The sequence below is a fragment of the Pteropus medius genome, unplaced genomic scaffold, assembly GCF_902729225.1.
Source record: "Pteropus medius unplaced genomic scaffold, Ma_sr-lr_union100, whole genome shotgun sequence".
In the NCBI taxonomy this organism is placed as follows: domain Eukaryota; kingdom Metazoa; phylum Chordata; class Mammalia; order Chiroptera; family Pteropodidae; genus Pteropus; species Pteropus medius.
The window spans coordinates 11,138,251-11,154,257 of record NW_024353908.1 but is presented as its reverse complement, the minus strand read 5'-3'; the positions used below and the strand labels follow the sequence as shown (position 1 = coordinate 11,154,257).

Below are 16,007 nucleotides of genomic sequence, written 5' to 3'. Positions count from 1 at the left end.
GTCTATTCTGTAATCCATCCCTGCCTTTCTTTTCACCACCTACATGTGATCTTCCTTATGTTTCCTCAATAACTTCTAATGAATGAAAGAAGTGGCAAGATTGATTCCCCATAGCATTCGAGATCTTGCTCTCTGGCTGATGTCATCAGTTTGGCTCACATAAACTCTTATACGTATTCTCTACAGTCTTAGAGGTCTCTTGCATCCATAACAAGCATCCACTCTGCTCCTCTAACACTAACTTGAGCCAAATGGAGAAATTGTCTCCAGGTCCTTCCGGGCCCTTTTCCAGGCAACTGCTTTGTCCCTCAAATATTGGTTAAACTCAGGAATAGAGAATTCACCTCCAGGACACTCCTCTCCCTGCTCCGAAGACCTGCTCTTCCCTTTACACATTGGGTTATACTGGAACACAGATTTTCACCCCCTCCCCCCCCAATTCTCTACTACTTCCTTCCCCAGGCACTCCCTCTGCTCCTCACATGCTGGCTAAAACCGAGATGGACAAATCGCACTCAAATCTGCCCTAACCCTCTTCCCCAGAAACCCTAGACCATTTACTTCCTGAACTGATAAATATCCAACATACCTAAACATAAAAGTTACAGTACAAAAGATCATGATATTAAATCAAGCACAAGAGAAGGATGTAATGGAGAGACACAATAGACACTGAATGAATGAGGTGGCTGACAGCACAACACACTATATTCCAGTATCAGGAATTTACTTTGTTCTCTAAACAGTAACATGCTGAAAAACACCACTGCTCGATGGGAATCTTGAATAATTTGTCACTTTGGTCCAGGTTCTCAAAAGGCCCAGAGGGGGAAAAACGTGTGATGTTTCTTCTCTTTGGGGTACTCTCTCATGTAATAGCTCAAATCTGTATCCACTTTGTTAAATACGCAAGCAGTGATATCATTTTCATGCTTTAAGGATGTTGCTCGAAACTACAGAACCCTGAAACTAACAGCACTAAAATTCAGATGCCCTTCTTCTCCCTTTTGCTTTAGAGCTGTATACGATTCATATTTCATGTCAAGTGTGGGACTAAAATGTATTATTGAAAAGTTACATTTTTAGGAGTACTTCAGTTATCACGGTTAGTACAAATGACCATCAAAATTCCCCACTTTAAGTACATGTCAGTTGTGAAGAAAACAGTAAAAGGAGACATATTCTCTTCACAGATATTAGCGTCAAAAGTTAAACATTTTCCAAGTCCAAACAGAATAAATAACTGATCCTTCCAATTAGCTGCATGGGATTCCTTATGTATTCTTTTCATGGGAATATTGCAGAAAGGTCCCAGACCACCTCACGCTGTGCATGTATCTGGTCATGATTTGCTCTCGTGTATTTAGATAGGTGTGGGATGCCTATATTGGTTACTGGAACTTATTTACTGTGAATGAGGGTTAAGGCAATATGACCTATGCAGCCTTGATCTCCAAATCTCCTGTCACCTGCTCCTCCCATTGTGTACATCTGTGCATGTGGCTAACTTTTAAAATATGTATATTTTTACATTATGTAGATTTTTAATCAGCCTGTCTTGGTTGGATTGTATATGTTATTATATGTGACATTCTTGTAACTGCAGTATTAAGGAATAAAGATTTCTATAAGAAACTCTTTTTATAAAGAACAAAAATACCATGCTGAGAGGGGTAACATATCTCACATTAATGGGTGGTTGCTTCATTTATTAAAACTTTAAAAAAGAACATCTTTAAAAAAATAATGAATAAAGGCACAAAGAAAATGATAAAAAATAAAACAGTAAGACTGTAAAAAATACATGTAAAAAATGTAAAGACTGTAAAAAATACCCAGTAACATGGTCATTGATCACCATGACCAGCCATTATGCCCTATAGGTGACAGTACCCACTGTGCCTTTAAATGACTATCGGCACCATAACTTTGTTCACAGCATCATCACACACGCAGGGAGTGCACTGTGCTACTTTAGCACAGTTCCAACATCTCTAGGGGATAGGAATTTTTCTGCTCCTATACCCTTAGGGAACCATGTCCACATATGCAATCTGTTGCTAACAGAAACCAAGTTATGTAATGTATGCCTATACATGTAAAAGGATGGAACTGAATTAAGAGCCCGGAAATAAACCCATCCCTCTAAGGTCACTGAACATTTGGCAAGTACGGACAACATGGACTTGGATAGAGGAGAGTCTTTTCAGCAAAGGGTGCTAGTTAACTGACTGCCATCTGCAGATGAATGAAATTGGACCCTTACTTCACACCACATAAATAAGAACTTGAAAGAGATAAAAGGTTTAAATGTAGGAGGTAAAATTTTAAATTCTAGAAGAGAACATGGGGACAAATCTTCATGATCTTGGATTTAGTGATGGGTTCCTCAATCTGACATCAAACAATAAGCAATGAAAAGAAAGATAAATGAGATGGCCTTGAGATTAAAATCTTTTTGGCATCAAAAGAAGCTATCCAGGACACTTCCCACTAAAAGAAAAAAAAGTTGTACATTATGTATCTAATGGGAATCTGTTATTCAGAACAAAGAACTCTTACAACTCATTGACAAAAAGACAAACAACTAAACTTTAAAAATGTACTAGAATGGGCCCTTCTCTAGAAAAGACACATGAATGGTCAACAGGCCCAAGAGAAGATGTCAGATGTCATGAGTCACGAAAGAAATGCCAATGAAAACCGCACAGCCTCACATACACTAGAATGGCCATAATCCAGAAAATGCCAATGACTAATGTAGAGAAATCAGAAACTTTAAACACTGTTTGTGAAAATGCAAAATAGTATGACCTCTGTGTACAATAGTTTGGAATTTCCACTCCACAAAACGTTACCGTCTGGCTGAATGAATCCACTCCTAGATATATACCCCCCAAAATAGAAAACAGGTGTTTAAACATTTAAATGAATTTTCACAGCAGCTTTGTTCACAATAGCAAAAATGTATAAATTCAAAAGTCCATCTTAATTAGTGAAAACGAAGGAAATGATTGTGAACTGTTACACCAGGATTCTTTAGATTGATACACTTATGAACATAATTAATAATTTTGAAATATATTTCCTCATAGCACATAAAGATTTTTAATGTGGCAGAGACACATTTGCTGATAGACCCAAATATATTTAGTTCCTTCAAAATAAACAAAGTTGACAAATCTATGTTCCATAATTAATGTTTTATTTCTTTATCTCATTTGGAAATGGTCTAGATATTCAATGACTATCCATCACTTAATTAACCAAGCAAAAATTTAAAGTTTCAGGTTATTAAAGACAGAAAAATTTTTCCATGTATATATATAATATAATTATTGCTAAACAGTTTTACCTATAAACCATTTATTTGTACCTATTTGTTAAAACTATGACATTTCAAAGTCTATTAATACTTGACCTATTTTAATAAATAACATGACCTTATATCTGTAAACCCAGTAAAAAAGCATTTCATGATAATAACATGTCTATTTAATCAAACCAAGTTTAAGCCAGCAATAACAAATATTTTACCAGATCATAGGATCCTGAAAAGCACTTGGGTTAATTTCTGTTTTATTTCTTGACTTCTGTAAGTGCTTAATTACATTAAGCCAATCAACTATTACAAACTAGCAATACCATCCAAAGATAGAAAGCACCTTACCTATTTAGAAGTTGGTCCAAGTCAAAGGATCCACTTTCTGGCCGTCGATGGTAAGATTTTGGATTTTAATAGTGATTCACACCAATGAGCCTCTTCACAGCTCAGGTGAAGCAAGGAATCACCTCCGCGAAGAGAGTACAAAGGGTACAGTCCTCGCAGGTCCAAGGGATCACTCTCAGAGACTAAGAGCACAGACCTTCGTGACACAGGGTTAGGAGGGTGGGCACACATGGTGTCTCCGGTCTCTCACAAATGTGAGTTGTCTCTGGCCACAAACCCGTTAATTCCTGGCTCTGGGTAAGCGCTAATATAATGGTACTTTTATAGCACTGAAAGGTAACGAAAGTGGAGATGACAAAGGCCCCTTATGGACTGAGACCCCCCACAGCATTGTCCCCTAAGAGCTGGCAAGGCCAGCTACCAGGTGCACCTGGGTCAGTGCACCTTGAAGATGGCTGACGCCAGAGAAGATAAGATCACTTGTCACAAAACTAAACTCCTATAACATGGAAAAGACAGGAAAAAAAACTAATCTGATTTTTAGAGAGAAACTCACAGCAAAGTTTGTCTCCACAGACACCAGTTTGGAGAGAATCATTTAACTCCTGACCCTCTGAGGCCAGCTGGAACAGCAGGCTTATAGGAGCCTATGCCTGTGTTCTGTCCCTATAGTACCTCCTTCTTATGACAAAGAACACAAAAAAAACATAGATGCAGAGGGAAAAAAGGATCATTTCTGGAAGGAAAAACTCAATGAATAAAACTCTATACTGGGGCAAGAAGCAAATATTTTTTAACTGCCCATCTAACCTACAACAGAGACAATGGACTCACACTACTTCTACCTTCTAGCAAACACTGCAAAGACTAGGAATTTTAAGTTTTGTCAGGCAATCTGGAAAACAATGCTACATGGAGTGGGAGGAAGACCGAGGTTGGTCTCCATGCTCCTGCCTGGAATCTGCATTAATGTGATTATACTAAGATTTTTTTATCTGTCCTTCACAATTTTTAAGGAACCAGGCTAGACAACTTTAGTCTGTGTTTTTTAAAAGTGGTCCTTTCAATTTTTTCTTTTCCTTTCTTTCTTTTTTTTTTGTGGTTTAGCAGTTGTGGCCTGTGTTTCCATTTCTGATCTACTGAGCAGGAGGGCCTAGGGTAGAGGCGGAAACTTTCTTTGTAATTCCGATCAGACTTTGAAAACTCAGCTTCCATTTTTGTCAAATGTCTTATCAGTTATTAAATCCTTTGAAATTTTTCCAACATTGTGGTATATGAAGGAGGCACGAGAACTATACAAATTGACTTAATATTAAACCAGGCTGTTTTCAGAACATGCAGGTACCGCCAGTTATGGGAACCTGGCTGATCAGCCCTATGGCCAGACCACAAGGAAGCTATAGAACACAGGAAAATTCTTGCAGAGGTTACTAACAACTGTTTATCCATATCATTAAGGTTCACCCATACCGTGAGAGAGAAACAGGAAAACGAAGACTTTAAGCCGTACCCTACACAAAATAAACCCAACGATTTATTCCATTCTTTACTCTCTCCAGCCAGATCAAGAGATCAATACCAATTCTCATAATCTTATGTATCAATAAATTTGAAAAGTTACACCTCATTGGGAAATCTCTTGATTTTGCCTTCTGTCTTTTTAACCTAATATTGATATTACCATGTGTAATACCCAAGAAGATAAAGAACTAATTCAAAAGCTTAAGAATAGTTCAATTTGCTTGTATCCACGCATTTTTAAAATGTGGTCTTTCTCTAGGTATCAATAAAACAATTGCTTATTAGGAGAGGTCTATAAAATATTTTCCAATTTAAAAGTTTTTCCAAATCAGAGAATCCATAGTCCGCCCATTAATTTTAACAGTGACATAAACCAATAAGGCTTTTTACGGCTTAGCCAAGGAAGCCAAAGGCTTCCTATGCCTATGGCATTTCCTTGTTTTAACACAAAAAACATGTACACAGAAAAAAATGACCATCTCTGGAAGGAAAGTTTCAATAAAGAAAACTATAAGTTACTAAGTCCAAGTAGTTGGCCTCACAAATATTTTTTCATGCCCATCTAAACGTATTAGAGAGGAAAAAGACTAGCAGCACTTCTAAATTCTCCCATACCCTGCATAAGCACACCAAAAAGGCTGACAGGGCAAACAAATATACTGCTTACCTCTGCCAACACACGTCCATCATCTCTCAGCTACAGCAGTTTCCAGGAGCTAGCAGTATCCCAGTCATTAATTCTCCTGGTGCCAAAACTGATGGCAGCTTTCTGGCTTTCTCAAATCAGTCTTAATCAAGCCTTCAAGCTCAAGCATCTTTTATCACCAGGGGAGAGAGGAGGAGCACAGAAAGGCAAGATATAAAAAAGAGCTTGAAATTTCCAAATCTCTTTGTTCAGGCACAACTCTTCTATCAATTAGCATATCTATGGAAGGAGCTGTTAGCCTGGGAGAAAGGCAGGCTAGAATTAAGGTAGAAGCAATTACCCATTACACATAGACTGATAGACCCAAATATCTATAACATGAAGCAAAAACTAGACTAATTGATGTTCAGTCCTCACCCTCTCTTACACCAAAAAATAAAAAATAAAAGTAAAACACCAAAAATTCTCCACACCAAGCCTTTCCTCTGCTGGGTCCTCTGAAGACTGACATGCCCTCCCCCACCCCTCAGCAGTCCTCCACACCCTTATCTCTCATGGCGGTCCTGTGAGTATCTCCCAGGGGCTGCTGGGGTCCTTTGTCTCAGCACCATGGCGCCACCAGAAGCTCCTCTAATGGGCTTTCTGAAAAGGCAGAGCAGAGTCCACATGCACAAGAAGCCACACGCACTATGTGGGTCACGTGAGCATGGGTGGGAAGTCACACATGGTCACGTGGGATCAGTGGAAGTCCACACAGGGTGGAGATTAGAGCTCCCAGTGACCACAGGACCAGGTCTGGAGTCATGGCAAACCAAGTCCACACTGCCTGACAAATCTTTACAGGAGCCATTCCTCAGTTCCTCCCCCATAGGCTTTAGCCACCTCCTGGCACCCCTAGGCCCTCACCTCACAGTGGCACCACCCCCCGACACCCGCACCTCGTGCTTCCTCTGGCCAAGCAGCTATAGGCCAATGGCGGGAGAACAGCAAATCAGACCTAAGCTGTGTGGACTGTGTGGCTGGGATGGGCGCTCCAGTGTTGGGACCAGCCCATCTGTGTCCCCTGGCAGAGGAACAGGACAGGACCAAGTTTGTTCAGCAGCAGGTATCAGCAGACTCCTCCCTGCCCAGGCTTTGGAGTATAGCATTCTTCAAACATAAGCTTTTATTGTAGAACACTTAGCAGAATTGTGTACATAGGGAAACCTGAATTAATATTTTCAAATGACTAAATAAATATTTTAAACATTTGATTGATATAAAAGTATGGGAATGCTAAAGATGCTCACTCTTGGGATAGCCACAGGTGCTCCTGTGCCAGTTCATGCTCTTCTGGTTAAGCTTGCTGCTGCAAGCTTTTAGCATTTTGTTTTCTATTGTGCTTAATTATAGGGGCTCCTTGACTTATCAACACCTAATTTAAAAATCATTAGTGGGGAATTGCCAGCAGTGGCCGAGGAGGTGGCTATACACCAGCCCGAGAGTAGAGCCCACACTGCAGTGGCAAGAATGTGCCACAATCACAGGGCCAGCCCTGAGGAGCACCCGCCAGCCACTGCTGCCACCATCACACGCAGACCAAGGAGATGTGGGATATATGGATTTGGGATATGAATTCTCATGGAAACGTACTTTGGGGTTGTAAATATTTTTGATGAAACTAGATTGGATAAATTTCACTATCTTTGTGTATTTATATATTTTTAATTTTGCATTTGACTTAAAGTGCCACGAGACAATTTGCATATTGCAAGGTGGTTTTAGCCCGCTCCTTGATTTGGGTACTCTTGGGTATGTTCCTGCTGCTTTACTTCAATGAATGCAACAAATGTGGCGAAAAAAAGAGAGAGAAATTCCCGCTGGGGACATTCCAGAGCCAGTGCAACGGCCTCATGGAGGCCCTAGACCATGGGGAAACTAGTCATTGTTCCAAAAGAAGATCAAGAAAAGTTGAAAGAGATGTTTAAAATCAATCAGCTCGATTAAATGGCCAGTGAGATGATTGCATTCAACACACCTTTACTAGATGTTAGATTAGAAGGGTGTAAAACGAAGGTGTATCCAGATAATATTCCTGTGACGAGTGTGATGATAGTTTGCCACAATGAGGCTTGGAGCACACTTCTGTGAACTGTCCATACTGTCATTAATTGCTCACCAAGACACATGCTAGAAGAAACTGTTCTAGTAGATGATGCCAGAGAAAGAGACTTTTTGAAAAGACCCCTGGAGAGATATGTGGGGGAAAAGTACCAGTTGATGTAACTCTAATGGAATAATGTTCAGGATTGATCAGAGCTATATTAAAAGGAGTTGCTTGTGTCTTTATAAGATAATATTGAATGTCAACTCTAACGGAAAATTGTTTTAATTAAATATATATAAAATAAATGGAATTGCTGTGTCTAAAGGCCAAGTGATCACCCTCATAGACACTCACTGTGAGTGTAAGTATACAGGGAGATAAGTGGAGCCTTTCTTAGCTAGGATCAAACCTGACAGGAAAGCATTAGTACAGATTTACCATTCATGTGACCAGAGATGCTTTTGAGTGTATGGTAGGTTTTGATATGACCTATGATAGATTCAACTGGAAGCTCTATTTTTGCTGATATCCTGTTCTCCAAAGAGAAATGGACAGAAGGAGAGTTAATCAGACTCTTCCTGTCAGAACACCTACAGTGGCAGGAGGCCTTTGTTCAAGAGGCAGAGATCACTTTCAGGATATTGGGATATAAAATGCTGGGATGGATATTTGGGGAAGAGAAAACATAGAAAATTCCTCTAGGATTCAGCACTGTGGAGGAATTTAGGACATTGTTACCGGTTCACATGCTAGACATGTGTTTAGGAAAGCTACATCTTAAGTGTTTCCAGGAGGCAGAGGGCACATAATCAATAAAAATGACAGGTGACTTGCAGAAGCATGGATGGGTGAATTTAAGAATTTCTTCTATATCATTTATCCAGGTATACGAAGGTAGGTTATGGAGATAGAGCATCAAGACTTGATCTAAGACACAAACTCCAATGCAAAACCTTTCTCTCGGAACCTAGAAACTATTTATCCTGAGTCTCAGACTCCACATCACTATTTTTCTTTGGGAGAGATACAAAATGTGGAAACAAATCAGTGTCTAGATAACATCGCTAAAAAAGAGAATGAAAAAGTAGGAATTTTTAACTGTCACAGTATGAATGGCAATCAGGTTTCCTCTTAAACTTTCAACAGAGAAATTAGAACAGATGACCTTTGCTTAAATGTCTATGAACTTAATGGCCTGGTCACAGAGCTCAGATGCCACCACCTAAAGGCCACCAACCTTGTAGCATGTGAACAGCAATCCATGCCTGGATGAAGCCGCACAGAGGATAGCCAGGTGCCTAGCATTAGAGACTGTGATGGAAGCTGGTCCCAGCAGTGGCTTCAAAACATCATTCTTCCAGAAATATTCTGAAATAAAACTTACAAAAAGAAAGAAAAAAAGGACTAGCTGGGCTACCTTTGCATACCTTTCTGCCACATTCTTAAATAATGACAATAGTAAAAATGCTTCCTTCCTACAGGATGTAAGATTTCTCATCCATTAAAAATTAGACTCCATTCACTTCTCAGCTGTGAACTGGCCTTCCTGTCCAAGGATGTGCAATGACAATGTAGGCAAACTGTGCACACTGATGTTTACAATGTTGGAAGAGTCCTTCATCATTGTAAAGAATATTCAGATGATGAAATGACCAACAAAATGTGCTTTCTAGAAAGCTGCACCTCTTACAGTTTGCTTGCACATCAGTAATTTCTGCTGAATGTATTGTCATAATAGGGTTTTCAAGATTTTTTCTGATTAAAACTGGTAGCCAGTATATTAAATATTAATATAAAGATATATGAAAGGACCTGGAACCAGATTCAAAATCATGAAAACAACATATTTACAAAAAAATAATTAAAAACTATATTAAACAGCCTTTAAAGGAAATTAGAACTATGAGAAGTACAATTTGTTATAGTATAATATCAAATTTCCAAAAAAGTTTTATACCTCAGTGGAGAAAAATAATTGATTCCAATGACAATCATTTTGTTTTCATCTCTGATAGTCATGGATATTTTTAAATTTTTCCTTGGGGTGCTGAAATTGAGCTGGAAAATGGCTCTTTAAAAGTGGTTTTAATTGCTTTCTGCAATTTTAAAAATTTATTTTAGAAGGCACTGGGGTGGGATGAGGAGCTCACCTTAATTGGAAAATGGCAAAAAGAGAGGAAGAATAATGAAGGGTAAAGGGCAGGGATGAAGAGTGTGAAGCTGCTGATGGAGGAGAACAGGCTGAAGACTCACACAAAGTGTCTGTCTATTGGCCTGGAAGGAAATAACACACTGAAGAATAGGGAGGAAGAAAGAGGAGAGAGGGAGGAGGGATTTACCATGAGCAGGAGCTCGGACTTGTCAGAGAGTGAGAATGCGAGATAAAAAGAGCACACCTTGAATCGAGTCAGATATTGATGGAGAATGAGGTAGATGGTTGTACAGTGACTAAAAGGGACAGAAAATGTAGGATGTGTGGTGTTTAGCTGCTGCCAGCCCATGGTCACTGACTTTGTGTGTGGCCTATAGGTTTGAGATCTCTTGGGGGTGGCCTTGGCTGAATATTCACTGTTTTCCCAAGTCTTCCAGGTCCTGAAGTTCCTTCTGAACCTGATAATGGCCCTAGCCTTGGAAAGAACAGCTTATGCCAGAGGAAAGCTGAAGAACTCTATCCCCAGCCCTCCAGACAGGTCCACTCACCACAGCTATGTACGGAAGTGGCTGTTCTAGCCAAGCTGCCCAAGAAACCTGGTGTTCAGCACCTCTTGCAAATGCTGCACCCAGAGTAGAGTCCCCAAGGATCCTTCAGCCCCAACCCCCAGGCTACAGCCTGGGATCTCGCCATATCCTGCCTTCCCAGCTCTCCTTAGGGGCTACAGCCTGGCTCCTACAGGCTTCTCTATGGTCTTTTTATACACAAGTTTTCTGCTCTCAGACTTGGGTTCCTATTGGTCTGGTTCTCCCGAGCTGCCTCTTTTCATGCAAAGTATTTCTTTGGTGTACTCCCCACTCCTCCCAGATGTGGTGACTTATGGAGGCTCTCTAAGCACACTGTTAGTTTAAAAATTGCCCTGGGGGAGAGAGGGGGCCAAGAGGCAAGCATAGGTAAAAGGAAGGTGAGAAAGTGCTTGATTCAGGGTGTGCCAAGCCTTGTGCCAAGTTTCACCTCGAGGACTCCACATTCCAGTGGCAGCTTCCAGGATGCATAAGACTGCACCTGGGACCCAGCTTTGGGTCTGACACATTCGTTATTGGCTCAGAACCCTTTGGAGAAAGAAGAGATTTTTCTGGTGATCTCCATTCATGTGTTATTCCCAGAAAAACATACTAGATGGCAGCAGAGAAGTTTTTCCTTCTGACCTGCACTCATCTGTTATATCCAAGATGCACACTAGATGGCAGAAAACCTTGTCCTGGTGACCTCCATCTGGTGTTATTCTTAATTTGCACACTAGATAACAGCCCAGAAGAGCTTTCCCTGGTCAACTCCACTAAGGTGTAACTACCAAGTTGCATACTAACTAGCAGCAAAGAAGAGCTTTTCCTGGTGACCCCCACTAAGGTGTTATACCCAAGATGCAAAAAGATGGCAGCAGAGGATAACTTTTCATGATGACATACACTCAGCTGTTTTTCCCATGATACACACTAGATGGCAATAAAGAATAACTTTTCATGATAACGTAGACTCAGGTGTTATTCGAAAGATGCCCACGATTACAGTAGAAATAACTTTTCATGACACGTACTGTGGTGTTTTTCCCAAAATGCCCCACCAGATGGCAGCAAAAAAAATAAATTTTTGTGATGACATGCACCTGGGTTTTTTTATATTCAAAATATCCATGAGATGGCAGCAGAGAATAATATTTTATGACATGCACTCCTGTTTTTCTCAAGATGCACACGAAATTGCACCAGAAAAAAACTTTTCATACTACATGACCTTCAGTGTTATTTTTAAAATGCACACAAGATAGCAGCAGAAATAACTTTTCATGACATACACTGCAGCATTATTCCCAAAATGCCCACCAGATGGCAGCAGTGAATAAATATTCTTGATGACAAACACTCGGGTGTTTTTCCTAAAATGCCCATCAGATGGCAGCAGAGAAAAACTTTTTATTATATACACTGGTATTATTCCCAAGATACACACAAGTTGGGGTACAAAATAAATGTTCATGATGACCTACACTCAGGTGTTATTCTCAACATGCCCACCAGATGGCAGAAGAAAATAAATTTTTATAATGACATACACTTAGGTGTTAATTTCAAAATGCCCACAAGTAGAGAATAACATGCATTCCTGTGTTAGTCCCAAGATGCACACAAGATGATAGCAGAGAATAGCTTCTCATAATGACATAAACTCAAGTGTTATTCAGGAGAAGCCAACAAGATAGCAGCAGAGAATAACTTTCCATGATAACATACACAGGAGTATCATTCCCGAGATGCACACAAGATGGCAGCAAAGAAGAGCGTTTCCCTGCCTTAAGGGTTCTAAATAAAAAATCCAGATCCTTGATACTAAGCTCACTTTGAAATAAATCCTGTTTTAGGCCCTTCACATGCCTCAGCTAACGCTACTGCTTCTATTTGCCAAATGAAGCAGGAAAGGTATTATCTCCACTTTACAGGTATTTAAACTGAAGACTGATTGTAACACAGTTCTGAGTCAAGGAATTTACACCAACACAGGATCCGTCCCTGGAGAGGGACTCCCTCCAGAGAAAGGGGCCCCTGGCCCAGTAAATCTGCTTCAGCATGGCACACAGCTGTCAGCTGTCAGCCATGTATGGGTTTGGCATTGGGTGAAGGTAATTACTTTTCTCAGGCCTGTGCCCGGCTCCCTCACCAGGGGGCTTCTGTGACATCGCCCACAGGAGTCAGCCCACTTTAATTGGCGTTGGATGAAGGTTAACTATTTCTCACAAGTTAATGTGGAGTTCCCTCCCTAGAGAGGGTCTATCTTTCTAGAGTATGGCTCCCCTTCTAGAACAAAGAGCCTCCTTAAAGCAGGACATCCACCCCTAGAATGGGGCTCCCCCGTAAAAGCAGAGGTCCCCCCAGAGAGGGGTGCTTCCACTAGAGCAGAGCCTCCCCCTTAGATTTGGGCTCTTCCCCACAAAGGGGCTTTCCCACTAGAGCAAGTTTCCCCCTTCAGAGCAAGCCCTCCCAAATTGGGTCTCCTCTAAGTGTGGGGCTCCTGCCATAGTGGGGCCACAAAAAAGGGACCCCCCTTAGAGTGGGGCTCCCCTAACAGTGGGACACTTCCCCAAACAGCAGAGCTCCCTTCATAGAGGGGAGCCCATCTAAGTGTGGGCCCCCCCCAGAACAGAGCTCCCCTTAGATAAGGGCTCTTCCACTAAGTAGGGCCTCCCCCAGAGAGTTGGATTCACCCCCCACAGGGAAGGCTGCCTCATGAGAGCAGGGCTCCCCTGCTAGAAGCGGGGCTACCTTCAGAGCTAGACATCACTAAGTGAGAGGCTCTCCCCAAAGTGAGGCTTCCATAAAAGGTGGACTCCCCCACAAGAGCAGGGTTCCCAAACAGTGGGGTTGTCCCCCAAAGAGCAGGGCTCCCTACCTGAAGAGGGACACTCGCCTTTGAGTGGAACTCCTCCTTCTACAGCAAGGCTCACTCCCATAAGAGCACTGTGCCCCACTTAGGCCACGTCACTCCCTTCTAGAATGAGACTCCTACTCGAGATCAAGGCTGCACCCCCTAATAGCAGGGGTCTTCCCTAAGAGCAGTAGCTTTCCCATAAGAAAGAGGGGCTCCTTTCTGAGAAAGGGAGGGAGCCCCTCTCTAGGGAGGGAGCTTGTGAGTCCTGCCATGGACTCTAGAGTAGTAGTTATCTTCACCCAACGCCCACCCTAAAGTAGCCTCAGAGGTTAGCCCCCTGGGGGAGCCTCTTTCTTGGGAAATGCAAACCTACAAAACAATCATAATATAATGTAGGAAAAAACTTGGAAGCAACCAAGATGTTATTCAGTATTTGAATGGATACATAAAGTGTAGTCCATCCAAATAACGGGATAGTATTCATTGCTAAAAAAAGAAATGAACTGTGAAGCTATGAGAACATATGGAGGAAACATATTCATACGACGAAGTGAAAGAAGCCAATCCGTAAAGGCTACATACGTGATTTTAACTCTATAATATTCTAGAGAAGGCAAACTATGAAACAATAAAAATATCAGCAGTATCCGGAGACTGAAGAGGGGTGTGGGGAAAGGGTGAACAGGTGAAGCAGAGAGGATATTTTGGGCAGTGAAAATACTGTGCGTGATACTCCAGTGATGGACACATGTCATTACACATCCGTCCCAGCCCGTGGAACTTACGAGGCCAAGAGTAAATCCTAATATACAGTATGGACTTTTCTTTAATGTAGCAGAGTGTCCTGAAAACTCTCATTCACTGAAAATCACCCTGCACTTATCCACATATACAACCAGCATTCTTAGAAACGTCTTCTATACATGGGTCTCTACAGATTTTATCAGAGTGCCTATGCTGAATACATGTATTACACTGTTTACAGTGATATTCATCACACTGAAACCACACAACCCAGAGGCATCCAAATCTGTCACTATAGAAACACACTTTGACCATGTGACATACATAGTATATTACATGTACCACATACTGAACACATCTTTAATGAAATGATACTTATTCACATATACAAAGAGCGTTCTTATCAACATCTTCTGTTCTGAGCATTTACAGAGCACACTAAACTAACCATGCGGTGGACACATTCTTTCACAGAAATAAAGCAATCTGATTATAACAAATGTGATAACTTTTAGAATTTTATTTTTTAATTTCTGTGATTTAAACTAGTGTAGTCCATTCAACACAGTGTTTTGAACATTCTCTCAATTAAATAACACCATTTTCATTCATTTACACAACATCCTTAAAAACATCTTTTGATATGCTTTTACCAAGATTATCAAATGCAGCACAGTGTGGTGAACACATTCACTGAAATAACATTTTATCTATTTTTTTTTTTTAACAAATCAATTCACAGAGATAGCTGAGAACAATTCTGTAAGCTGAGGGTAATTTAAAAATTCTGTGTTCATCACTGGTTCATGAGAAGATGTCAAACATGATAATACTCACATTTGAAAGAGAGATAAGCTAAGAAGGGTGTGTGAGAATATTAGGTAAGCTAGCTTCTAAAGCAAAGAAAGTTAAAGTGTGATAAATAATGTTTTTGATATAAAAATACTGAAATTAAAATAATGTGAATTTTAACACACTTTCTCATTTTTTAATATTTTTTAATTACTTTAAAGTTGTAGAAAATTAACAATACAAATGAATAAAAGACTGCATTGGGGTGCAACTTTTTCCCTTTGCCTCGGGCTAGGATGTGGCTCCACAGGAGATGGGGAAGTCCCCATTTTTCATGTTAATTTATCAACCATATATGTTCTGTCCTCTGTCTGAAATGCTCTTGTGATTTCTCCCCCAAAACAATTCCGAATCAGTAAAATATAATACAGATGCTACGAATTTAACACATAAAAGCCTCTATAAATAAATCATTTTGTAGCCTATGGCCATGCTACCCTGAACAAGCCAGATCCCGTCTGATCTTGGAAGCTAAGCAGGGTTGGGCCTGGTTAGTATGTGGCTGGGAGACCACCTAGGAATACCAGGTGCTATAGGCATAAAAAATAAAAAAAATAAGGGATTGTAAGCTGACAAGGTCCTTGCAATCTGTGAGGTCAACCAAGGGTTGTCTCGCAAAAAAATAATTAATTAATTAAAAATAACTCATTTTGCAAATTAATTCTTATTACAATATCATATGGGAAGAGAGTTGGCAGAAGGGTAAAAGGGATGAAGGGGATAGTGATGAGACTTACTGTGAGGCATGGACAAATGCAATGTGTGCACCTAAAATACACATTATCTCAGATACCATTTTGCTACAACAGCAATAAATACATACATTACACGAGAAAGGGAAGAATAAAGCACAATTAAAGCACATGTGACCTTTCAAGAAAGTCAGAGGTTTTATAACATTTAGAAAAGCATC

General features: G+C 40.5%; 2 pseudogenes; both read left to right on the top strand.

The window, feature by feature from the left end:
* The window catches only part of LOC120593782 (polypeptide N-acetylgalactosaminyltransferase 1-like), a 52,240-nt pseudogene extending 42,945 nt beyond the window's left edge, over positions 1 to 9,295 (top strand).
* A 6,219-nt stretch (positions 9,296 to 15,514) lies between these two features.
* On the top strand, positions 15,515 to 15,633 carry LOC120593825 (uncharacterized; annotated as a pseudogene).
* Positions 15,634 to 16,007: the final 374 nt, after the last annotated feature.